Below are 13,700 nucleotides of genomic sequence, written 5' to 3'. Positions count from 1 at the left end.
CATATTTTATTATGTGTGCATTGAAAAAAATCCAGAAAAAATATGCACACACATATACATGAACTTAATTTATAAATAAAATTTAATTTATACTTATAAAACTTGAATTATACTCATTAAAGTATAAATTTTCACTCTTAAGTTATAATTAGAAATTATAAATATATGTGTATATTTCCTTTTAATGGTTTAAAAATATTTATATTTATAAAACCCTAGCTTTGCTATATGTTCTCAAGTTGGAAGAATTGCATTCTAATTGTATTTGCATATTTGAAACATGAGGTTGCAGGTCAACCAGCAAGCTGAGCCTGAAATTACATGAGAGTAATTGTACTTGGAATTATTTGAACCAAAGAATATGTTAACAAAAATCATATAGGCTCAATCAAGGAAGAATAAAAATGATATTATAAAGCAGAAGAAATAAAAGAGGCTGAAGATAATGAGTGACAAATGCCCGTCAGCAAATGTTTTCCCTTGTTGCTATTTCACTGAAATATGTGTGAAATGCATCAGGGCTGTAACATGGTAGTGAATTATTTCTCATATCTAAAATACTATCTATGTAACCATGAATAACCAAAGCAGGATTAAAAAAAAAAAAACAATGCAGGAGGCATCACAATTCTGGATGTCAAGTTATATTACAAAACTGTAGGTATCAGGACAGTATGGTCCTGACAGAAAAATAGACACATAGATCAATGAAACAGAATGAAAACCCCACAAATGGACCCACAATTATATGGTCAATTAGTCTTTGACAAAGCAGACAAGAATAACTATTGGAAAAATGTCTCTTCAACAAATGGTTGGGAAAACTGGACAGCAACATGCAAAAGAATGAAACAATAACTTTCTTACACCATATGCAAAAATAAATTCAAAATGGATGAAAGACCTAAATGTGAGACCTGAAACCATAAAAAATCCTACCCTGGAGGAGAACATAGGCAATAGCTTCTTTGACATTGCATGTAGCAACTTCTTTCTAGATATGTCCTGAGGCAAGGAAAACAAAAGCAAAAATAAACTCTTGGCACTTCATCAAAATTAAAAGCTGCTGCACAGTCAAGGAAATAATCAATGAAACTAAAAGATAACATACAGAATGGAATGGGAAAAGATTTTTGCAAATGACGTCAATAAAGGGTTAAGATTCCAAAATATATAGAGAACTGACAAAACTCGATACCCAAAGAAAAAATAATCCAGTTTGAAGGGGGAGGGGGTGGGAGGTCGGGGTACAAGGTGGTGGGTATTATAGAGGGCACGGATTGCATGGAACACTGGGTGTGGTGCAAAAATAATGAATACTGGTATGCTGAAAAAAAAAGTGGGTAGAAGACATGAATAGACATTACTGTAAACAAGAATACATATGAAAAAAAGAAGAAGATTACAGATGGCCAAAAGAAGATGCTCAACCTCACTCATCATCAGGGAAATACAAATCAAAGCTACAGAAAGAGATCACCTCACACCTGTCACAATGCTTCAAATTAACAACACAAGAAACAACAGGTATTGGTGAGGATGTGGAGAAAGGGAAACACTCTTGCACTATTGGTGGAAAGGCAAACTGGTGCAGCCATTCTGGAAAATAAGGATGTTCCTCAAAATGTTAAAAATAGAACTACCCTACTATCCAGCAATTGCACTACTAGTTATTTACCTAAATGACAGGAAAAACACAGTTTTGAAGGGATACATGCCTCCTCACGTTTATAGCAGCAAAGTCTGCAATAGCCAAATTATGAAAAGAGCCCAAATGTCCATCGACAGATGAATGGATAAAAAAGATGTGGTATATATATTTGTGTATGGTATAAGAAAATGGTCCAGTTTTATTCTTCTGCATGTGGCTAATTTTCCCAACACAATTTTTTGGAGAGAGTGTTGTTTTTTTGTTTGTTTTGTGTTTTTCCCCCCTCCATTGGATATTTTTTTCTGCTTTGTTGAAGATTACTTGACCACAGAGTTGAGGTTCCATTTCTGGGTTTTTCCATTCTGTTCCATTGATCTGTGTGTCTGTTTTTGTGCCAGTGCCATACTGTCTTGATTATTACAGCTTTGTAATAGAGCTTGAAGTCTGGAATTGTGATGCTGCCAGCTTTTCAACTTTCCTTTGGCTCTTTGGGCTCTTTTCTGGTTCTATACAAATTATAGGATTATTTGTTCCAGCTCTGTGAAAAATGTTGATGGTATCTTGGTAGGGATTGCATTGCAAGTACGGATTGCTCTGGGAAACAGACATGTTAATAATATTTAGTCTTCTAATCCATGAGTGTGGAAAATTTTTCCATTTCTTTGTTTCTTGTTGAATTTCTTTCATGAGTGTTGCATAGTTTTCAGAGTACAGATCCTTTACCTCTTGGGTTAACTTTATTCCTAGGTATCTAATGGTTTTTGGTGCAATTAATAATACACTATATGTTAATTAATTGAATGTAAATAAAATTACATTTAAAAAGATGTGATACATATAAAATTGGATATTACTTAACCATAAAAAAGAAAGAACTCTTTCCATTTGCAACGATGTGGTTGGAGCTAGAGAGGACTATGTTAAGCGAAATAAGTCAGAGAAAGAGGAATACCATATGATGTCACTCATATGTGGATTTTAAGAAATGAAACACATGATCATAGGGCAAAAAGAAGAAGAGGAAATCCAAGAACAAATAAACTCTATGAAGACCAAACTGATGGTAACCACAGGGGAGGTAGGAGGGGAGATGGGTGAAAAGGTGATGGGAATTAAGCAGTGCACTTGCGATGAGCACCAGGTATTGTGTGTAAGTGTTGAATCACTAAATTATACAACTGAAAGTAATATTACACTGTTTGTTAACCAACTGGAGTTTGAATACAAGCTTAAAAAATATTATCTATGTAAATCTTATTTAAAACCATCCATATTTGTAAGTATGAACAAAAGATAAAAAGTAAGCCATTGGTTACCACAACAAATGAAAGGCATCATGCAGAATTACAATAGTAGAGACAGTAACAGATAATTGAGAATAAAACCTTATTCTCCATTGGGTAGATAGGAGGCAATAGTACCTGTCAAGGGTCTTTCATGGGGACAGGACATTTGGTCCAGACATAACCAGCAGCGAGTCTCCCCACTCCAGTGTCACCAGAGAAGTTTAGTGACCCCTTTGTTGCTAAACCATGCTGAGTGGAGTCTTTACCTTTGAAATGTATAAGGCAGACTTTCCAGCTGCTGGTATGACCATCTAGAAAAACACGTTCTACTGAAGCATCCACCTGTAGCAGGAGATTAAGTACAGTTAACCCACAGATCAAGGAAGAGATTCAAAAATGACCCCAAGAGCTTCCTATCAGAAAAAAAGTGACATTTTGGGCATAAGCTGCGTAGTATATTGGTTTGATTTACTACCCCCCACCCCCCCAAAAATTCTCAGGAGTGTAGCCTTTTGAATTTAGTTTGCTTGTCAACTGGCAGGGACAGTGAATTCTTAGCAGTATGGTTTTATTGATGAGCCGAGCAGAACATCCAAGGGCTGGTACCTTCGGAAGGTGGCTTACTAAAATGAACATTGCTTTATGGGTGACAATAAATCAGTTAGTCTATAGTTAGAGATGGAAAATATGGAGGAAACCCCACAGAAGTCCAAGTAGGGGGAAGAGAAAAATCTAAGACAGCTAGTTGTGTGGGTTTTACATAACATATAACCTTTTTAAATAAAGTGATCTGCATTGGCTCGTGTAGACTGTGGGAAGGCTTGGCGAGAAATGCTTTTGGGTATATTCAAGTCTGTATAAATGACTCCCAATGTGTCATCTGAAAGCTGTTAGGATTGAAAAAGGCACTGGAACCAATTCTTTCTTTTGTCTCCAGGAGGATTTGAACAGCCCACTCTCCTGGACTCAGAGAGAAGTTTTTTCACACCTCTTCCAAAGACACTGGTGCCGGAAGCATGCTCTGGGCCATATGTAAGAAGCAGCTAGTGCAAAGATAGCCTTGTCGGTGTATTCCCTACGGCCTTTAAAGGGCAGAGGTAAATTGATGTAACACCCTTATACCCGCTTACACTTCGTAGCCTTCCTGCCATGTATTGTGCCGTATTTTAGGATTAGGCCCACAGAGGTTAAGGGAATCTTATGAAGCAAAATCTCACTGCAGAGGGAATGATGTCCCTGAGTTTGAGTTTCTCAATATCTTAAATGGGGAGAGCATTACTCCAAAGCTCAAATGAAGTAATAAAACATTTCAAATCTTGTAAAGTGCTAAATATAAAATATTGTAGCACTGCTTTGTGACATGAGTCTGTAAAAGTCTGTACTTTAAAGCTTTAGGGAAAGTAAAAGTCTGTACTTTAAAGCTTTAGGGAATCAGCAGCAGTCCCCTTCATATCAGAATCAACTCATTCCAAGATGCTGAACTGGTTTATGTGGTTGTGCGAAGAACTTCTACCTTCACTTAATATGCCAACTTGAGGGCTGTGTCCTCAGGTCACCAAATTTTATTCAAATCAGAATTATCTGGTGGGATGGTATGGTTCCTTGAACCCTGCAGAAGCAGCCCAGATTTGAACCGTAATGCTCTGAAACAGGGATGCTTAAAGGCAGCATAGAGCTCTTGTAGGTAAATCAGTTCCTAACCACTAAATACTTGGAGAAATATGGCCAACCTAGCACTGTTTCAGAAAATAGGGGAAACAAACAAAATCAATCTGGAGGCTGGCACTCAAGTGTTTGTGCTCCTAGAAGCTCACCCCACTAAGAAGGTAAACAGCTGCATTTCCACCTGCAGAAAACTCTAGGTGGTCTTGAAGGCTAGCATTAAGGATAGAGCTTTATAGCAATTAGCCTGCAGGTAACTGAAGTTTGAATGGATGGGTATTTCACCAATTTTATGTGAACAGCCCCCTCTCAGATGCTTCTTACAGAATGTATATATTTTTCATTTCTTTTTTACAGTATCAGAGTTTTGTATTTCCCTAACTTTAGAATTTCTTTTCCATTAAATATTCTATAATGACATTCACAGAAAAATAAAACAAAAAGTAAGCACATTTTTAAGGCTTTTGATACATATAAAATTGCTTTTCAGAAAGGTTATAATCCTACAAACTCAGCTTATGATTCATTTCCTTGCCCTTTCACCAATATTGAATATTATACCTTTAAAACTTGCCAGTTCAAGGGGTGCCTGAGTGGCTCAGTGGGTTAAAGCCTCTGCCTTCAGCTCAGGTCATGATCTCAGGGTCCTGGGATTGAGTCCTGCATCGGGCTCTCTGCTCAGTGGCGAGCCTGCTTCTTCCTCTCTCTCTCTCTACCTGCCTCTCTGACTACTTGTGATATCTGTCTGTCAAATAAATAAATAAATTCTTTTTAAAAATTGCCAATTCAATTGATGGAAATGCCACCCACATATCTTTATTGTTTACTGTATTTATTCATTCTCTAAATTTAATATTTATGTAATCTGAACTAATTTTAAGACTTCCAGTAGAAAAATTCATAACTCTAAGGCTCAGTGACAACCTACTGCCAGTACATTATTTTTTTATTCCAAACTATTACGTTTAAATATCGCTTATCATCAATGATAATGTGTAGTATCTACGGAATGTTGAGTTTGTGCCACTTGCTCTGGCAAGGGCCTTCAGACATCATACATAAATCTACCTATTTGCTTCCTAGCCACTTGCCTACTCCTCAACTGCCATTGATAGGAACACTCACTAAAGGATCCATACCTACGGTCTCCATTTTGTTACCCTCCTCCCATTTTTGGCTTGAAACACTTGAATAAAAAAAAAAAAAATACTTGAATACAGATTCTGCTTGCCATTTCACTAGGTTTGAAGAACACAACCTTATTATCACCTAATTAAAATGCCGTTTTATATTTCCAATCTTTCTACACACCTCAGCAGACATTCGCACAGCTGAACAGTTGTTAAAAAAAAAAAAAAAGATGATTTAAAAGCATCACTTTTTCTCTTGGCTTCTGTGAAACTATAATTCTCTGGTTTGTCTCCTATCTCCCTGGCAGTTTTTTCACTCTATTCTCTATGGATTCTTTGCCCCATCATTCTATCAAGGTGGGAATGCCCTGGAGATTCATCCTGGGTTCTCTTCTTGCCATCTACGTTTTCTTTCTAGGGGATCTCTTCATACAATGTGAGCCCTGTAACAGCAAGGATTTCCATCTCAATTTTTTCAGTTTTGTATTCCTAACACTTAGAACAGTACCTGGTTCATATTAGGTGCTTAATAAATATTTGTTTGATAGGCAAATGAATGAATGACTCTAGGCTCAAAGTGTAAGTATTATTTACATGTTGATAACTTTCAAAGGATAACCTCCGGCTGGACTTCTTCAGCTTACAAGCTCCAGATCTGTGATTCTGATCCCTCCCATGTCTCCACAGGCAGCATTTAAAAAGATCACCGATTTATCATGTCTGAAGCACAATTCTTTAGGTTGGATGATTCCAACCTGTTTGTCCTTCAGCCTTCCTCATCTCATGACGTATTTACCTAAGTGAAAAACTTAGTATTTATCTTTGATTCCCTTGCCCAGCTTTTAATCCATCAGAAATTCCCTTTGGCACAACATCTCCTGAATCTGTCCAATTTGCTCCATCTTTGCAGCTACCCACTTGCATCTGAACGGATTCCTCACTGCCCGTCCTCACACTAATCTCTCCACACTAATCCACACAGAAATCCAACAGAGTGTTTTAAAAATGCCATCTCACTCTCCTGCTTAATAATTTCTAATAATTTCTCCTTGCCCTGACTTTACAATCTAAACTCCTTACCAACCCCATTAGATTTGAATCATCCCTAGTATCCACTCAGGATATAAACTGGGTCACACAGTATGTTGATGTCTGCAAGGTTTGGAAGTTTGCTATGTTTTCAGGAGGAAGGTAGCAACCCCTCCTCCACAGTAGCCAAGGACGAGCTAATCAAACCTTTTAGTTCCAGATTTTATTTCCTGAAAGCTGGTGCTTTGTGGAAGGAGGCTAGAGAACATTTCAGACCATTTAGGATAGGTACTAAAAGAATACTTCTTGTAAATGAATACTGCAGTACTGTTAGTAATACTCAAAGAAATTGCTTAAAGTAAATATTGTGTTTATACTTAAAGTAACAGGATAGTTATGAAAACTGCAACATCAGAAATGACCACAGGCTGTTGCTATTTACTCATAGTTTGGGGAATAGGTAGCATTTCTTATTATACAGGAATTATTCTTTTTATAGACTGTCACCACATTGGATATATTGACTAATTTATTATGCATATTACATATTATATGTATATGATTATAAATATTGATTCAATGTACATGCAAGCACACATATCTCAACATTTTGATTCTATTTCATAATTTTAAATTTACCTCTGGAAATTAAGATTATTTCAATGTGCAAGTATGCTAGAAGAAAATAGCATAAAATATTAGATTTTTACTTTTTCATTGTTGGTAAAATATTTAAAAATGCCTAATATTTTCTTTTAAACTTTCACAATTTGACATGTAGTTATTTTATATACTCTAAAATTTTTTGGAACAAAAATATAGGCATATGATTTTCATAGGTGTGTATGTCCACAATCATACTTATCTTTATGGTATATTTTTAAGTTATTATCTCAAATTCTGACATTTTTGTCATATTTCTTACTGTCATTTGCCTTGTTATTAAATGATAAACCCCTATTCACATTTAAATTGTCAATCTCTTCAAACATGTCTAGCTTATTGTCTCCAGCCTTCTTTTAGATTTTAACATATTGTGAGAAAGAACTAAAGATTTAAAGAAATTAACTAATCAATTCGCTAATCAAGCCTGTCCACTTCACATTTTATAGAGATAAATTAGCATGCTATTTTAGAATTCTGTATCATGTTTTTCAATCTCTAATATTAATATGAAAAATAAACTTTCTTTTGTATTTGATACTTTTCATTTAGCAGCACCCAGCTCTTAGAGATATTTCAAAAGAAAACTGTTTGTTGTTAATTTAAATGACTTTCAAAATCAATCCCTTAATTTCCCTTGATATCTGACAATCATCTAGTCCTTTGCAATCTTTAGTTAAAAAGTGCACATTACGATAATCTGTCATTAATTCCACAGCAACTCACAAGGTTGCATGCTCCTCAATCATTAAAAAAAATAAATTACAATATTATTATTCCTTTAAAATATGGGAACATCTATTGCCAGTGTGGAATGTACAGCCTAAATTTCAGATGCTAATTTGACCGTTGGGACGATGACTCAAACTCCATATTAAATGTTATAAAATCTAATTGAGTGTTCCTCTGTAGAAGGCTCATAAGGTAGTATATTGTGAATGCCGAGGCTTAAATTCCTTGGCATAAAGTAGAACGTTAAAAAAAAAAAATCGCTCATGGATATGAGGTTTAAAATCATTATCAAGTTATTTCCCTTTCTGACCATTTCTATGTTTAGTTAACAAATATAAACTCAATGGGGCGCCTGGGTGGCTCAGTGGGTTAAAGCCTCTGCCTTTGGCTCAGGTCATGATCCCAGGGTCCTGGGATCGAGCCCCACATCAGGCTCTCTGCTCAGGGAGAGCCTGCTTCCCCCTCTCTCTGCCTGCCTCTCTGCCTAATTGTGATCTCTATCTGTCAAATAAATAATAAATAAAATCTTAAAAAAAAAAAAACAAATATAAACTCGAGTGACTGATAATGATAAATGCTGAAGGAAAAAAAAATCTTTAAATTGTGTAATGATAATGATAAATGCTAAAGGAAAAAAAAATCTTTAAATTGTGTAAGAATTAATATATAGTATAGGCTTACTGCTGTTTAAGAAATTCTTAATTTCTTCATTATAGTACCAAATTCTCTTCCCCCCAAAAGCTAAAAAAAGGTCTTTAAATCATGAATATTTTTAAGAAATGCAAAAGTACAAAGAATTATAAAGCCATAACTTGTGTTTCCCTTACCAAGATTTATGTTGATGTCTTTAATTCTCAGAAACTGTAGGAATGGCAAAAAGTAAATTTAGAAATTATTTTTTATGGTAATGGACAATTATTTTTATTTTACAAGGCTGTATTTAAAAAATCTAATACACAAAAATGACTAATATTGAGTTAACTAGAAAAGTTTGAGTGCGGGGCGCCTGGGTGGCTCAGTCCATTGAATGTCCCACTTGGTTTCAGTTCAGGTCATGATCTCGGATCCTGGAATTGAGCCCTGCATTGAGCTCCATGCTCAGCCAGGAGTCTGCTTGTCTTTCTCCTTTCCCTCTCTGTTCTCCATCCCCACCCTTTTCCCTCTTAAATAAATAAATAAAATCTTTAAAAAAATTTTTTTAAAAGAAAAGCTTAAGTTATTAAGAAAGTACAGAGTTTACAAAGAAGAATCAAAGGGATATTTAGAAGGAATTTTGGAAATCTAAATGTTGGCTTATTATCAATTTTTAAAACTTTGACTTAATTATTTTAAAAAAATTTTCATAGGTTTTCTCTATTTACCTTGGGCAATTCCTATGAGAATATCTGTGACAGAAACTAGAGTTATTTTAAATTTGAAGGTGTAAAGATCCAAATAGAGGCATAAAGATAGTTAGCTGCTTGAATTTATAAATTATGACTGCCTGATCTTGATGTAGAGTAAAACTGTTGATTATGGTTTCTAATATATGTTGCTCTTCCTTTGTGGGCAGTATCAGAATATGTAGTAGACCAGTAAATGAATGAACGTTTGTTATGTGTGCACAGACATTATTAATAGTATCATGTCATAAATGCTTATTTCACTTCGTTTACAAAAGAGAGATTAATATGTTATTCAACCCTTGACCCTAGAGGCGAAGTGATCTATTAAGATAGCTGATTACCTTAGAATATAAGTTGTTGCCCAAGTTATGAGAAGGAAGGTGTTCTAAAAACAAGTGTTCTAGGATAAATCTCACCAGAGACAAAACTCATGCAAAAGTTATTTTTTCTATATTAGTTATAAAACAATATTTTCCAAAATTGTGTCATTAATAAAATAAGAATTTTTTTCTGATAAAATTATTAGGCAAGATTTTTTAAATGTTTGTAATGTCTCATATAATAAAATTGTTTCTGGAAAGTCATATAATCCATGTTGATGTAACACCAGTGCCTATAGACTTATAACTATAGATCTATAAATTGTTAATGGAATTCTACATATCAAATTCTCCCCTACAAGTTACTCTTTTAATCATGACTTTCTTGATTTTTCAGTCAGAATTTCTGTGTTTCCTGTTTATTTTCATTGCTAACATATAATTTGTGCAAGCACGAAGTACTCTGTATGTGTTAACTAATAGTCTTGACACCCTGTGAGGTGTGTCTAATTACTATCCCCTTTTGCAGATAAAGATATTGAGAAGAGGTGGATAATTTGCCAGGATTATTGACCCAGACAGTTGACAGTTCTAACTGCTCTAGCCCACTACTGCCAGTACTTTATTTCCTAATTTAAAAATAAGGCCAGCTTCATCATTTATAAAAAATAGGGACAATTGTATTGAAAAATCCATTCAACAAAATCCTTCTGTAGTAGTCCTAACATAGTGAAATCTATCTGTATTTGCTGAAGAACTGCTGTGTACAGATTAAAGCCAGATTCTAGAAGCATACAAAAATATACATTCTTTGTCTTCAAATCTAGAAACCTCGATGGGAAGATGGATATGTTCACACATAGAAGCAAAATATCATGTAGAATAGAGATAACCATGAAAATTCCAGTCTAAGGTGGGTAAAAGGAGTGAGGAGAGAAATAAAGCAATCACCATTAAGAGGGTCTGGTGTAGAAATTGACATAACAGGCATATTTGACACAACTATTTTCTTAAAACAGGAAGAAGTACAAGAAGTACCCCCAAATTATGTTAATTCTCATTTATTTCCCAAAAGACAAGAGACGACCTGATTTATCTGTCGATCCCTGTCCTTTAGTGCACCCACACAAATACACAAAGAGAAATATAAATCACCTTTTTTTGAGAAGAGCCATGCCTACAGCTCTTGAACTTAAGTCACAGGAGAGGAACAGTCTCCATACCATGAGGTAGAGTGGTGAGGCATTTCTAGTATAGTCCTGACATCAGGACTCTCCAGCCTGTAGACTACTCAAGTCTCGAACCGTATGATAGACTGTTACTGGAGGGCCAATGGAAGTTATAAATATGAAGAGTAGACCATAGCTACTTCTTCCATTGTGTGGTTGAAGGAGGTGGTTTGTGGAAGTAAAAGGTCTAGAGTTCATCAATCCCCTTTCCTCTTATTTAGTTGATATGATGAGAGTAAATGACATTTAAAAATTATCACTAAAGATTCTTTTCAAAATAGTGTTTATGGTTTTTACAGAGCTTCATTATTAAGTCACAGGGAAACAACTACAACAGTTTTTTTTTTTTAACTTTAATTTTGAGAAAGACAACTTAAAAAATCACCTGCTTGCTTTTAAAATGGTTTCATAGTAACTTATTAAATACATGTAGACAAAAATGCTATTAGCATAAAGAAAGAAAGATTTTTTGAAAGAGGTAGAAAGTATTCTCTCACAGGAGCAAATACATTAACTGTGATCAAACCCTACAGTTAGCTTAGAGATTCCTGGCAGCTGATAACAAGGTAAGGAGGATGGATTACAGAACTCTTATTATCTTGGAAAATATATAGCTTGCTTCTTCAAAGGAAACCTTTTTGCTACCAGGTTTTTTTTAATTATATATAAGAGACATTGAACAAAATATATAGAGGGTATTTACAATGATAGTTTTGTATGATTTTTCCTATTTAGACTCTTGATAAAAATCTAAGGCATCATATCAAAATTTTAGCAATTTGTAAATTTTTTGTAATAATTTTGGTAATTTCTTGGTAAATAATTTATAAATTATTTAACAAATCTATGACTGTGGTGAGGGAATTTAGATAATGTGGTCCAAGTTTACTGCTTTCTGATTTACCTTGCTATGAAGTAATTTTCAATCTATTAGACAAATGATCTATACAAATTCCTCTAAATATTCCTTTGGGTATGTACTGCTTTGAATTTTTAGTGGCAAACTAGATTGGGAAATACATCATCTCTACTGAAAATTACAGGACTAGGGGCTCCTGGGTGGCTCAGTGGGTTAAAGCCTCTGCCTTCAGCTCAGGTCATGATCCCAGGGTCCTGGGATAGAGACCTGCATTGGGCTCTCTGCTCAGCAGGGAGCTTGCTTCCCCTCTCTCTCTACCTGCCTCTCTGCCTACTTGTGATCTCTGTCTGTTGAATAAATAAATAAAATCTTTAAAAAATGCATTTTGAATACAGGTTCTGTATTAGGAATAAGTATGTTTGGCTCTCAGGTGTTTAGAGTAGTAGTATAAAGTGCAGTTGTAGAAACAAAACGTTAAAGTTCAAATATTAAATTTACTCTCTTTTTTAGCAGCAGGACCTCAGTGCTTTAGCATCTTCTATAAAATAGGATTAATAATAGAGAGGGGTTAAGCAAGGATTAAATACATATGTGACATCTAATTGAATACTCTGATCATCTCAGACAAGTGGCTGTTTAATATGCTGCTATGACCTTCAGGAAGTCAGATTTGATTCTGTTTATAGAGAAGAGCCCCTTTCTGTGCAGAGGTGAGTTGAAAGATGCTGACCCTCAGGGCTAATCTTTTCCTTTAAAAAGTGACTTTAGGGGATGCCTGGGTGGCTCAGTTGGTTAAGCAGCTGCCTTCGGCTCGGGTCATGATCCCAGCGTCCTGGGATTGAGTCCCACATTGGGCTCCTTACTCAGCGGGGAGCCTGTTTCTCCCTCTGCCTCTGCCTGCCATTCTGTCTGCCTGTGCTCGCTCTCTCCCTCTCTCTGATAAATAAATAAAATCTTCAGGAAAAAAAAAAAGCGGCTTTAGAGCTACTGAAATTCCTGGAGATGTATTGGAAAAGTACACAGCAAAGATAATTTTACCTTGAAACTTTTTTAAGAGTAAGCCATCCACCTCAGATATGGCTTTATATCTTTGAAATGTTTGATCTTGAATTCTACCAAAATCAACAGCTAAACTAGCAAAAGTTAGTGGTTAAATCTATTTCTAGAAAATTAAATAAATTGATGTACCAGACCTGATTATTGAATATTGCCAACATCAGTTTTGGTTTTGTAGAATTGATATCAGAAATATTACAAGTTAGCAATAACAAGGCAAGAACTTATAAATTGTAAAGATTTGAAAAGACAGGCAAAGGGTAATTTAGCTATACTATGACATTTCAGTAGGGCTACTTAAAACATTTCATAATATAGGAATGGGTCTCATTGTAGACATGACTTAGGAGAGAAAATATGCAATACTGTTGAACATAGCATACTCTGCAAATTTCCTGGCATGCCCACCAGAGAACCCCAGTGACTCAACAGGTCTTTCTCTTCCTTCTCTCTGGACTGAACTGACCTCCAAACTTGGGGGCACATTAACTAAGAAGTGCTGTCACTGGTATATTTTTAATTTACTGATGTGATCTCCTCTTTGTAGTCACCAGCTGTGACACCTATTGTGACCTGTGCTGAGTTACTAATAAGAAAAATAATAATAATTTCTCTGGATCAAAGATGCCTCTTTATTAAGTCTGAGCTATTAGTAATTATATTATTTCATCTATATTTAATCTGAGTCAGTGCACTAG

At 35.2% G+C, this 13,700-nt stretch overlaps 1 long non-coding RNA gene across 4 annotated transcripts in view; it reads right to left on the bottom strand.

Moving 5' to 3' along the window:
* LOC116591233 overlaps positions 1 to 13,700 on the bottom strand; it is a 72,604-nt gene that overhangs the window by 35,082 nt on the left and 23,822 nt on the right. For 2 of the 4 annotated variants that reach the window (XR_004285896.1, XR_004285897.1), the window contains exon 4: positions 3,073 to 3,279. This is a non-coding gene — a long non-coding RNA (uncharacterized LOC116591233). Of the gene's footprint in view, positions 1 to 2,605; positions 3,280 to 13,700 lie in introns of those variants that run through there. The other 2 variants (XR_004285895.1, XR_004285898.1) reach the window with 1 other exon arrangement.

Source organism: Mustela erminea, chromosome 5 (assembly GCF_009829155.1).
Source record: "Mustela erminea isolate mMusErm1 chromosome 5, mMusErm1.Pri, whole genome shotgun sequence".
Lineage (NCBI taxonomy): Eukaryota > Metazoa > Chordata > Mammalia > Carnivora > Mustelidae > Mustela > Mustela erminea.
Note: the sequence above shows the minus strand (reverse complement) of the source record. Positions and strands in the feature narration are given on the sequence as shown.